Source organism: Silurus meridionalis, chromosome 16, assembly GCF_014805685.1.
Source record: "Silurus meridionalis isolate SWU-2019-XX chromosome 16, ASM1480568v1, whole genome shotgun sequence".
Taxonomy (NCBI): Eukaryota; Metazoa; Chordata; class Actinopteri; order Siluriformes; family Siluridae; genus Silurus; species Silurus meridionalis.
In genome coordinates this window covers 2625001-2638835 of record NC_060899.1, presented here as the reverse complement: position 1 = coordinate 2638835, position 13835 = coordinate 2625001, and the positions used below count along the sequence as shown (strand labels likewise).

The following is a 13835-nucleotide window of genomic DNA, read 5'->3' as shown; positions in this document are numbered from 1 at the left end:
TTGCTGTTCTGTCCACCTGACTGGTCACCACATTTCCCTGAGCTGGTTTGCAGTTGTCGCGCTAATCACGTGTCATCCTGTTTGGCGCTCTTATTGGTTCCTGGTTGGTGGTGGTGATCATAGAAGTCACTTTGCAGAAAAGTGTCTGAAATCTACTGACACCAGTAGAATTTCAACAGAGGGGAAGAAACTATCACGACGGCCGTTAATCGACTATTGGCTGTAACCAAACCGGCGATCAAACAATACAGAATTTAGCCTCGGACTAATGGAATCTTTTAGGATTCTCAAAATCCTAATCCGATTTTGACCAAATCATGGCACAGTGTGCACCTGGCTTAAGTCACATGATTACATTACATGTATTGTCTGTACATTCTCGTATAGTCTGTATTGTCTTGTATAGTCTAAGCTAAATGTATAGAGTGGTTATTTATGTCTGTACTTTTGAGGGTCACCGACAGCTGGAACCAAATTCCTTGTGTTTGTCAACACGCTTGGAAATAAACCCGATTCCAATTCAGCACAATTATACGGTACTACATTTTATGCTACTAAATTTTACTACGCAAAATTTCATTCTAGCTAGCAGAGTACCTAGCTTTTGTTCTATACTGTACTAAAACTAATCACTCGTGCTCAGTGATTGCTGTCTTTGGAACTGAAGCTCATGAGTTAAAATCCCAGTATTCGTATTAGCTGCATTCCAAAGCCACCTTGTTTCCGAATCCTCCAGTCATCCCATGAATCTCATGTATTCAGCCTTCAGCCTGTCCATATAGGGGTTTATGAACATCCATAAACTGCCCATGACCACCCAATAAATTCCTCTCTGGGGCACAGATATAGACATCGGTGGGGACTGTGAGAGGCTTCTCTCATTTAAGAGAAAAAATACGGTAAAAAAAAAAAAAAGAAGCACAGATAGCGAGCGGGAGCGAGAGTGGGCGAACTGTAACGGACCGGGGATGAACGTGGGTGGGAAAAATGCCGACCTCAGTTGTAAAAGTATTACACGAAAGCCTTCAACTTTCATCTCTTTTTATTGACTGACATCTGTTTTGTACTCTGTATACTTTTCACCCGTGGCATTAAAACATTTTCAGGAGAGCATTTTTTTCTTCACTCCCTTTTCGAGTTCCAGGAACGCATTCCTCTATTTGGAGGTCAAAGTTACCCTGGAGTACAGTAGCTCATTGGAGCGGGTCAGCGATCCTTACTGGGTGGCTGTGTTTAGTCTGGCGCTTGCCTTTTTTTTTCTCTCATTCCTTCTTTCTCTGTGCATTGTGTGTTTACCTTGGCTGTCGTTCCACTCCTCCGTTTCTGTCTCTCCGGGTGAACATGAACGTCCACGGTAGTAGAATCAATTATGGCTGCAGGCGATGAAGCAGCGAAGGCACTTTGCTCTCTCGCTCTATTGTTCCTAGTTTCTCCGCGATGTTTATCCGCAACCGAGAATTTTTTTTTTGTATATTTATACGACTGGCAAAGGATCAGGGTGCAGCTTGTTTCAGATCTAACTGACCCTCTTGGCTCGTTGGTATTTCATCATATTCATCAAAAGAAACGCTCTCCTTGTACAGCGCGGCCTCCAGCCAGCACTTTTTCTCTGTTTAGCTTTCGAACGATTTGAAGTTCGGAGAAGAAATCTGACTCTGATCCAGCGCTGAAGGTCAACATCCATCTCGCTGTGCAAACACATCGGGAGCGTGGTGTTAGACAGTGGGGGAGGTTGATCATCAAATGGTGTGCGCTGTTAGGCTAAAAGATGTGCTCATAGAGATAGAAATAGCGAGGCCTTGGATAGCGGAAAAGAAAGATGACGTGGAGATCCGAGACGAGCGCGTGCCCAGGCGCAATCGGAATTTTTTTTTTTTAGGAATGGGTTAGCCAATAATTTATGCCTTTTGGCAAAAAGAACTCATCCAGAGCGAATTAGAATTATCTCATCGTATACGACTGAGCAGTTGAGGGTTAAGGGTCATGTTTAGGGGCCATCAGGTAACAGTTTGGTGGTTAAACTCATGACCTTCTGATACAAAGTCCAACAACTTAACTACTGAGCTGCCACTTTCCACTATTATTTTTTGTTGCTGGTGGTGTTCTCAGACATTATAGTAGCTTGATCATGGGCAACTTCTTGAAGACTAGCATAAGACGGATACGATTTTTTTTTATTGATTTAGCATGTTCTTTAAATTGGATTTGCTGTAGGTTATAATAAGTTTTGTGTTTTATTTAAAAATAAATATTTCTTACTGCTGCTTGCTTTCAGACAAGATGGCAGCTTTATCTTCTCTCGAGGATGAGAAGTTAAGAATGAAAACATCTTCAGATTTTTTAGGAAAGGTTAGCAGGGTGCCAAATTGTTAGTATTTCCATTTCTGAATACTTGCTCTTGTTAGCACATTTCGCTGTTGTGTGTGTGTTTTTTTTCCTTTTCCGTTGCTTGGTTTTAGATGTGACGGCAGCTTCATCTCTCCCACATTAGCATGAGAAGTTGAGAAAGAAGACAAACAAACAATCGTTCCGTCTCTGGCTGCCTGCGTTTGAGACGGCAAGACGTTTTTTCCCCCTGCAGAAACTTTGCCACTTTGTTGTTTATTTTTTCCCTCCTTCCTCCTCTTTTGTGCAGGAATGAAGACCCATCTACCCATCTGCCGTTTCCGTGGCGACACTTTTGCGAGTTTTTTTTTTTGCGTTCCTGGAGGAAGAGAAGGAGGAGGGAGAGACTGCAGAAGCGAGACGTTTGTTTAATTGGCGTGACTGTCGGCTTGGTGGAGGGTAAAGTCTTCTCTTGCTGCTTTCCTTCAGTGTGAATATGCACATCTGTGAATGTGTGCATGAATTAACATGGCCAAATGCTCTCCCAGCGCTCGGATAAAAGAAGCTCGCAACCTTTTAAACTTACCGCAAATATTGTTCTGGGACAGAAGGCAACAGTGTGGTCGAGTCTTTTTTTGCTAACTAAAGCTCACAAAGTTACTAGAAAACCTCACGTGATGTCATAGACTCATTTGAATAGGAATACTTAGAAGGTTTAGTATATAGACACCTAGAATGAAATAAAATAGAATCTGGCATAACAATAGGGATCGTTTATTGCCAGGAAGGAAAACACCAATGAACAGCTTGAGAATGGGAGAAATTGTGATTAGTGATCAATTATGGTGAACATTTTTGGGTTTTGGAATCAATAGTGATTAATGATTGGCAATGAAATGAATGCCAATCAGAAACTTGTCCAAGGAAACCATGAAGGATCGTGATTGGTCTTTGAGAGCAATGGTGATCACTGGGAATGAGAACAATAATGATCAGTAATTGATCATGAAAAAACAAAGAAATGGTGGCTGGCCATTAGTAACAAATGATAATCAGAGATTGGGTCTAAGGAACAATTGTTTTCAGTGACTGTTTGTTGGTAACAATAATGATCAGGAAATGGTTATTGGAAACAATGGTGATCACTGCTGAAGAAAATGCAGTGGTTATATAAAAGTTATATAAATCAATAGTGATCAAAGATTGATTACAGGAAACAGTGGTGATCAGTGCTTGGTTATAGGGAACAGTGAGCCTCAGTGATTATTTATAAATAACAGCCATGATCAGTCATTGGTTAGAGGGAACAGTGGTGAACAAGAAGAGAAGAAGAAGAAGAAGAACAGTGGTGACCAGTAATTAGTAACAGAGAACAATGGTAAAATGTTATAATGACCAAAGGTGATTAGTCATTGGGCATTGAGGTAATTGGTTTAAGAGCACAATGGTGATCAGTCATTAGTTAAAAGGAACAATAGGGATCATTGATTGGTTATGGAGTACAGTGATGCTCAGTGTTGACCAGTGATTAGTTACAAAGAACAATAGTGACTAAAGAAAAGTTATAAGGACTAATGGTGATCAGTCATGGGATATTGAGGTGATTGGTTATAGGTAACAGTAGTAATCAGTGGTTAGTAATAAAGAACAGTGGTGACCAGTGATTAGTTACAAAGGATATTAGTAACTAGTGTCTATGGGTGTCTATTACAATTATCATGAGCCCAAAACTTTCTTTTCAGCTATTTAAAAAACCACACAAATAAGGCCCCGAGTGTTGAGTTGAGTTCGGCAATACATACGCTAATACGTTTTTATTTTTTAAAAAGCATATTTTTCTCTTGAAGCGTTTTACATTTTTGTTCATGCACAATACAGGCACGTGAGCATTTTCAAGGGTTTCAGTGCGAATGAGCAACTTTTGGGAAACGATTGAACACCACAAAAATGAGGAGGCGGAGCCAAAAAACACGTTCTCAAATTGATCCGTATAAGACGTTCTGTGGTCTTAGAATTTCTTCCATCAATTATTTCTCTCAAAATGTTCTGCTTGCTGTTGAACTGTTGTCTGTATGCAAACTGTATGACGGTGATCAGTAGATACACCAAGCGCCAATCAAACCGAATTCAATCAAGAGTGCTCGACCCTGATTGGTGGCTTGCTGTGTGTTTGACCAGTTTTTTATCCACAAATAAATAAAAAATGAACGACAGATTTCATGTAAACAAAAATGTTACATTTACAAAAAAAAAAAAAAAAGATATTTGATATTGATAGGTAAAGAAGTTACAGTAAAAGTCTCCCCAAATGAAAATACTTCAGTAAACAGTAACGAATTACATTTACGTGATCAGTGTTTGGTTATAGAGAACAGTGGTTATCTGTTATTAGTTGTCAGGGACAGTTGCTAACATCTGCTCAAACAGCTGCTAAATTTGCTTTAAAAAAAGTTAAAGAAATCTCAAATGTCTAATCACAACAAAGTTGGCAAACACTTAAAGAAAAAATTCCACAATCATGACAATGACGATGGAGTTTGTTTGTGTGTGTGTGTGTGTGTGTGTGTGTGTGGAGATAATGTCATTAACAGAACACAAGCATCAATTGCATGTGGACTTAAAAAGATATGCTACGCGAAGCAAAGTGTCGTCTCTCACGTCCATCATGCAGACCGCTCTCATGCAAAAATAATCAGCTGTTTACTTTTTCCTTTTTACTTCCTTTCACATTTTTATTACTTCCCATCAAAAAGGGAGGGAAAAAAAATGTACACAAGATAAATCCTTCAGAAATCGAGCCGTCATTAGTTGAGTCTCAGATGTCTGCACATCTGAAGCTATGGTGCCATATTTCGATGATCAATGAAGTGTGTTTGTGGGTTTGGATGATAAGGAGAATGAGATGGTGGAGAGAGAGAGAGAGAGAGAGAGAGAGAGAGAGATGTTTAATATTCAATCACAGCCAGTTTTGACAACTTAAAAGCTTAAATGCTCTTGCAAATGCCATTGATAAATCTATTGGGAACTGAATTCGAAATAAACAGACTTAAAAAGACCAAATGATGGGATGATAGACGGACGGATGGCGACTGTCGCAACAGTGACGTGACGGTGAATGAATTAATAAAGAGACGGGAAGGAAAGAGACACGGAGAAGAACATCAGAGTGTAAAAAACGTTTGTGAGAAATACAGAAGTGCGGAGAAAAAAAAAAGAAGACCAAAATAAGCAGCGAGAATTCATCAAGGAGAAAAATGGAGAGATGGACAGATAAAGTGTCTAAGCAGCGATACAGAGGATAGCGACAGTTGGAGAATTAGACCGAAGAAGAAAAAAGCGGTTGATAGACGATTGTGAGATGAGAGAGAGGTTTAGGGAAGGGACGGGGTGTCAACAGAGACAGAAGGTAATGATAATGATGCAAATTGACTTAATGGTGTAAATATACGTAGTGAGAAAGAAAGAAAGAAAGAAAGAAAGAAAGAAAGAAAGAAAGAAAGAAAGAAAGAAAGAAAGAAAGAAAGAAAGAAAGACATGGGCATTAAGAAGGAACACTGAAAAGGAGAAAATGAAGAAAGACATACAAGAGATAGATAGATAGATAGATAGATAGATAGATAGATAGATAGATAGATAGATAGATAGATAGATAGATAGATAGATAGATAGATAGATAGATAGATAGATGTGGACATAAGAGAAGGAAGAAACAAAAAGCAAAGAGGGTGATGAAGAAAGAGAGAGGTGGAAGAATACTAATGGGAAAAAAAAGATAGAAAATGTTTGATATAAAAGGTAAATACATATAACAGGGCAGAACAAGTGATAAATGGGGCAATTGGGGGATAAAGAGAGTGCATGGGGGCAAATGATAGAAAAATCCTGATAGAAAGTAAGTGAGGAAAAAGAAAAGTAAGAGATGTGGAAAAAAGAGTGAAGTCAGATAGCAAGTAGAATACAAGAGGACGCAAATGAGAATGGGATAGACGCAAGATAGAAAGAGAAAAGAAGGAGACAAAGCGGTTTAGTCTGAATCGGAATAAAAATTAGGCTGGAATAAATGCTAATTGAATGGAATGGGAGCGAATACGGGAAGACGAAACGCAAAACTCTTCCAGGAGCCGCTAATTTCACTTTGCTCAGGGTTTATGGACCAGAAACTGGAAGGAGGAAAAAGCTGTGGGGGCTCTGTTTTAGAGTTTTAGGCAAAACAAAAAAAAATTAAAAATAATATGTGGGGGTTATTTTTTTACACAAACCTATAGGCAATGTCCACACTTATATGTTTTTTCTCTTTGTTTTGGCTTTCCGTCCACAATGAGGCGCCGTTTTTAGTGAAGGACAACATAGCTTTTTGGAAAATGCTCTCCAAAGTGGACGGCGTTTTCGCAGTGTGGACCGCGTGTAAAAAAACGGAGCCTTCGGAAAATGACGCATTTTAAGTCGAAGCGTCTCGCGTGTTGCTCATGCGCAGTACAGGGACGTGAACGTTTTCAGACGTTTCGGTGTGGATGAGCGACTTTTGGGGAACGGGTGAAAACGAAAGCGTTTTTAGGTGAATGGGGCGTTTTCAAATTTACTCGGATTAGTGTAGACCAGGGGTCACCAACGTCAGGAGAAGCTGAAAAACCTGAATGCAGAGCAGAAGATACAGAAAGTAGAAGAGTTAAAGAAGAATCTGACATTTCAGCAGATGTTTTTCACCAGAGCAAAATCACAAAGTGAAGCTGGTGTAAAAACAGAGGAGAAATCAGACTCACTGTCACTGTCAGACTATACTGTCTGTATTTATTCATATTTATGTTAAAAAAAAAACCATTGTTTTAGTGTGTTCAATAAATGTTTATTCTGTTCGGCCCGTGACCTAAAGTGTGCTTTGAGTTTTGGCCCCCTGTGCAATTGAGTTTGACATAAATAAATATTATTAATTATTAATAATAACATAATTACAGGTAAAATTAGCAAAATTTGTTATTTCAGAATTGTGTATCAAACTGCTAGCTCTTCACATTAGTCGGTACCCAAGAAGTAGCTCTCAGTGTCAAAAAGGTTGGTAACCCCTGGTGTAGACGTTGCCACATGCGACTCTCATGTTCAGAAAAATTAACTTCTAAAATAAATCTTTTTGAGTTGCTGAAAAATGGATCGACACTTTGCTTTGTTCACGCATTGATTATTGTAATGCTTTGCTTGTCGGGGTTTTAAAATCCTAGGATTCTGACAAAGAGCAGGTCTTGAGATTATATTTCTCTGGTTTTGGAGTCGTTGCATTGGCTCCGGGTTTCGGATTGATTTTAAAACCTATATTCTGACCTATGAGGGCTTTATATGCAGTGGCGGCTACTGGTCTGTCAGAGAGGGGAAGCTCATTTTCGGCCTACATCATAAAATTGTCTATTTATTTAAAAGTAAATTCTGCCCTACGTTCCTTTTCAAGAAAATGGTCTGTGACCCTGTCGTACCAACTAGGAGTCTTTTCAAGTGACTTGACCAGTGTCCTCTCAATGGCCAGCAGAGCTAGGCTGCTTAAACGGCCTTGGCCCATTGTGTTTCGGGTGTAGGACTTGAGTCGCTTTAAACAGGAGAAGCTCCTTTCTACACCTGCAGATGTAGCTCCAATTGTTGCCACTAATGAGAACAGTTTGTAAAGCTGAGGCATTGCACTGTCCAACTCCATGTCTTTAAGGAACACCAAGTAATCACACAGCTTTCCCTGTTACCCTGCAAGTCCTGATCTGAATACAGGACTTGAAGTTCTGACCTCAGTCTTCCTGAATCAAAGTGATGGCCATGAATGAAGGAATGAATGAATGAATGAACGATCTAAAAAAATATTAAACTCTGTAAAACTGAAACAAGGAATGTGGTGTATAATTGTGTGAAATGTATGATGAAAATCAAGCAATTTCGCCAAGCAAATATCAAAGAAATAGGTTGCAGCAGTTTTATTTCGACTGAACTTGAGAAATCCGCGATGGGACTGAGCGCGAATAGCTTCAGTGATTCCTTATAGTACAGAATCGCTGTCAGTCAAAAGGAGATGCAGTCTTCGACAGACCCTCCAATCATCACGCAGAAGCTCGGAGTCCGGGCCAGCCACTCCCCATTCACCCCAGAGACGCTGAGCGTCCGTGGGCGGGACATAATCGTAGCGTTTATCCAATGACCGTCTAGTTTCGAAGCGCTGAAAAAAAACGTTCAAAGCAGCCCCATTGAAGTCAATGGACGCTGGGCTTCAATAGGGAAATGCACTGTGACGCTGCGGGAATGTATGAGAAGGAAATCGAGTCAGCCGACCTGCTATATGTAACTGATTCTGAACGAACTCGTCTTTGAGATGAACGTTTTCTAACGCATTTTTAGTCAATAAAATGTTAATACAATAGTACATATTTGACCATTAATTTTGTGACATTATAAGGGAAGCCGAGCTTCCCTTGCAGTCTTAAAGAAATCGCCTCTGTTTATATGGTATGGCGCCTCAGTGCTTGGACAAATTTTAACTGTCTACACTCCAAGACATGATCTCCACTTATCTCATTCCAACTTTTAATTGTTCCTAGGAACCCGTTAACATTCTGTAGGTGATGGCGCTTTTCTTTCCCATGGACCAAAACTGGGTCACTATCTGTGATGATTTTATTTACTATATTTGAGGGACAGTGCATGTTGGACGTTTTGGAGACAAGGTGAGGGAGGTGTGATTGAGATGTTTGGACATGTGCAGAGGAGCGACATGGGGTATATCAGTAGGAGAATGCTGAGGATGGAGACACCAGGAAGGAGGAAAAGAGGAAGACCAAGGAGGAGGTTTATGGATGTGGTGAGGGAAGACATGCAGGTGGTTGGGGTGAAAGAGGCAGATGTAGAAAACAGGGGGGATGGAGACGGATGATCCGCTGTGGCGCCCCCTAATGGGAGAAACCAAATTTTTTATTTTGTTTTTTTTTTTTAATTTTGATGCTTAGTAAGCGCTTTAAGACGCAACTCTCGAAGGCGCAATATAAAACAAAGATGATTATTATCATAACAACACTAAGCCTTTCCTTTTTTTTAGCTAAGAGTAGCAGATCGCTAAGCTATCCACATCCCAGCAGGGCTACGGCTAAATTTTTTATCGTTGTTTTTACTCCTGTGGAAAATTATAGTGAACGTGCGACGATAGCTTGAAAAGAAAAGATGAAGAGAGTGAGAATTTGTCCGATTGGAAAGCTTAACGAGTGTGCTTAAACACCCGGAGCCTTTACAAAGCGTATTAATGAGTCGCGCGATCAATGAACGGCTGTAGTGATGAATCGATTCTCGGCCGGACTAATTGACAGGATGAGTGCTTAACTACGCTCTCGAGGGGGAGAAGAGTCAGAGGATCAGATATGACCTCTGAATTACAGATAAAATCACTAATTCCATTCGAGAAGGACAAGAAGCGCAACACACACATGCACGAACTTCAGACAAAAGCCTGCGATGTAACAATACAAAAGGTTCAAATATAAGGCGTGAATATTTACCTCAAGGTTGTTAGTTTTTGTTTTTTTGCTCATTTAAACAACTTTCCATCTCATCGCGAATGGAGAACACGGTTGTCCATTAGCTAATGTTGTACAGCTAATGAGAAAAAGGTCAGCGCAAAGTCACTCTAAAAACTCCGAATGCTGCAAATGCCACTTAACCATTCAATTTAATTAATGAACAACAACAACAAAAAAAAAACATAAATAAATAAAGAATTAAAATAAATAAACAGATATGTGGCTTTTCAGATGCCGAGAGGAAAACAGCTCCGGATTTCAGGATGTTAAGAGGCTGTAAGTGGTCTGCTGTGGGCTGCTGGTTATTAGCACACTAGGATAAGTGAGCTTTGATTCTCCAACGCCCACTCATCCATCACTGGCCTCCCTAATGCTTCTTCTTCTTCAGCAACAACCCTAAAGATTTAACCTAACAATCCCCCCTGGTGATCCTCTTTCACTACACTGGCAGTCCTATAATCATTATCAACCCTAAAGACACCCCCTGATGATGTTTGCTCACAATCCTTTGTACAATCCTTTACTGATGGTCTTCCTTCACCATCCAAGCAATGATCCTCCATCACCACCTACCTTAAAGAGTCTCCCCAACAATCTTCCCTGATGCTATTCCTTCACTGTCAACCATAATGATTCTTCCTGATGCCCTCACCATTTTTCTTTTATTACCCTCTTTATTCAGGTGTCCATGCCGCATACAGCGGATCTCCACTTAAATAATTAGGACCCTCACCATCCATCCTGGTGATGTGCAGTATTAGCACAAATCCTAGAAATCATATCTCACTCATATTCTTTTACTTCCAGCATCTCTCATTGAAGATCTGTTCCCACCACCTAAATGATCCTCCTTCCCTAGATAACCTTAAGAACCATTCTTAGCATTCAAACTATTTTCCTTTATCTTCTGCTTTAAAGATCATCCTACATCAACCAACCGTTCCACTTGACCCACCTAAACAAATCTAAACCTTCTCAACAATTCTCCTTTACCATCTGCCCTAAAGACCCCTCCCTCACAAAACAAACGTTCATCTCTAGTCACCCAAACAATTTTCCTTTACATATCGGAAGGTGGTAGCTTAGCGGTTAGGGCATTAAACATTGATCTCAAGGTCATGAGTTCAAATCCCAGCCCCACCAAGCTGCTACTCCTAATAATCTACCTTAAAGATCCTTTCCACTGATCACTCCTCCTTTACCATCAAACATCCCTAAACTTTTAAGTGTTCATCCCTACCCATGCAAACAAACCTTCTTGCCCATCCACTATAAAGATCCTCCCATGGTATTCTAAACAATCTTTCTTTACCATCTGCCCTGAAGATCCCCCCTCACCAAACAATCCTCATTTGCCATCTGACATTAAGGTTCTCCCTTTCTCACTTCCTCTTCACAATGATCCAATGAGATCTTCATTTTCCATCTACAGTACCATTATGATATTCCTCCTTTACCATTCACTATAAAGATCTCCCTGAACCTTCTCAACAATCTTGCTTTTTTACCTACCCACTAGGCCTTCCATCACTAAATAAATGATCCTACTTCACCTTCACCTTCTCTGTTCACCTTAATTGTCCTTTACCCTCAAACCTCAAGATCCTCCTTTAGAATATCACTCGCTCATCTCAGTGATGCTCCTTCTACTATTAACCCCGGAGATCATCATTACAACCCTCCCTGGGGATATTCTCTCATTAACTTTTTATCGATTGCCCTTCACCATCGAATTTCAGGTTCCTCCCCCAAAAACATATGTCTCACAATTCCTCCCTCACAATCCACAATAATGATTTTTCTTTACCCTCAATCCTAAAGTTCCTCCCTTATGATCTTCTTACACCACCCACGCTAGTCTTGTGCCTTCACAATTAACTCTACAATCCTCCCTGAGGTTCTTCCATCACCATCTCCTGTAATGATTGTCTTCCACTACCATCTTCTGAGATCCTTCCCCAAAAATATGGCTCACGATTCATCTGTTAGAATCCATGCTACGGATTTTGCTTTCCCCTCAGTCCTAAAGATCATTTACAATCCATAAAAAGGATGCGACTTCATCATCCATTCATCCATCTCCACGTCCATAATAGTCATGTTGTTCCATCCTGCAAAACAATTATTGCTGTTCACTTTCCTTCACTACCCTTTCAAGGACCTTTTCTCCTTAACAATTCTACCTTATAACAGCTCGTAGTCATCGTTCTTTACTCATCACCTTCCCTCATTATCCTTCACTGACATCCTCCTTCCAAGCAGGACATTCTTTCCTGTATCATACTCCCTAAAGCCCCGAATCCTCACCTCATCTCCATCAGTCCTCCCTTACTCTACTCCCTTTACAACACAATATCCTCCATGGACTGCTTTTCCGACAAGCTAACAACATCTTCGTGATTTCCTCTCAACACGCTAACACACGGTGCTCCCCAAAGACACTCCCTTTTAAGGAATTCCCTTTTCTATCATGCCTCATCCTCCTTTCATGCAATCCTGCCAAACAGATTGGTACACAATGCTCCCTCATTCTTTCTGGCAGTAATGCACTGTCGTTTCTCAATTCTTTCTCTGTGGGCTGCATCATAGCATGTTTAAGACTGCAACAAATTAATTTCGGGGCTTTAGAAATAGACAGACCAGAAGCTAGCTGGCTACCCTTCCCATTTATCCGGGCTTGGGACCGGCACTAAGAGTGGCTGGGGTTGGTTCCCTTACATGAAAAATGATTTCTTAAAGTATTTTTTTATCTATCTATCTATCTATCTATCTATCTATCTATCTATCTATCTATCTATCTATCTATCTATCTAGATAGATAGATGAAAAAAAAAATACTTTAAGAAATCATTTTTCATGTACTGTTTTTCTAGCAATTGTGCCAATTAATAAGTACAAATAAATATGCAAATATATGTAGATAAGTGAAGAGGGTCCCTGGTGGTCTATTGGTTAGGATGCGGTGCTCTCACCGCTGCGGCCCGGGTTCGATCCCCGTTAAGGGAACCAACCCCAGCCACTCTTAGGTGCCGGTCCCAAGCCCGGATAAATGGGGAGGGTTGCGTTAGGAAGGGCATCCAGCGTAAAAACATGTGCCAAATCTAACATGAGGATGTGGCGACCCCTGATGGGAGAAGCCGAAAGAAAGTATGTAGATAAGTGAAGCTCAGTAATTAAGGCTCTGGGTTACTGACAGGAAGGTCAGGGGTATAAACCCTGGTATTGCCATGCTGACATTCGTGGGCCCTTGAGCAAGGCCCTTAACTCTCTGTGCTCCAGGGGCGCTGTATCATGGCTGACTCTGTGCTCTTGTCGTAAATCTCACTGTGCTGTAATGTATTTGATCTAATGTACTGTACACGTGACACATATGAAGAATGGAAGATGTCCAGGAAAAGATCTCCATAATGGACTCCGACTTCTCCCACTTGCCTGCACTCAATCACGAAACTGTGAATACTTTTAGCAGATGCTCACCAAGCCAAAGAAATCCCTTCAATCTGTGCATATTCCTTCCATCTGATGGGGCCGAAATTGCTAAAACCCAGCTTTGTCTAACAGCTGTTCTGGTCTGGAAGCGTAGTTTTTTGATCGTCGCATGCGTTTCTCCCAGTGACTTATGTGCCTATTTATTTTATTACAACCCCTGTACTCTGATTAATAAACTAGCATGAACATCATCGCACACGACTGCGCTACTCCTCTGATATTGTTATTGTGTTATTAGGAGTATTAATAATGCAGTGTATTGGATTTTTTATGTTCTAAGTGGCAAACTAGGCACAAGCCATGTCCCTTTTAAACTCCAGTCAGCACCAGAGAATACTTCATAAAATGGAAATAAAAGCAGTTTGTTCACCTCATTTCGTTTGATGGATAAAAAGTAGAACAAAAATTATACTAGAAGTGACAATTTCAATACTAAGAACACGATAATTAACACAATAACGTCTGAGGAGTCGCTAGCAGAAAGTTGAC

At 40.5% G+C, this 13835-nt stretch overlaps 1 protein-coding gene across 1 annotated transcript in view; it reads right to left on the bottom strand.

Annotated features, from left to right (window-relative positions):
- Positions 1-13835, bottom strand: part of LOC124399035 (cadherin-4-like) — a 356413-nt gene that overhangs the window by 180125 nt on the left and 162453 nt on the right. The window lies entirely within an intron of this gene.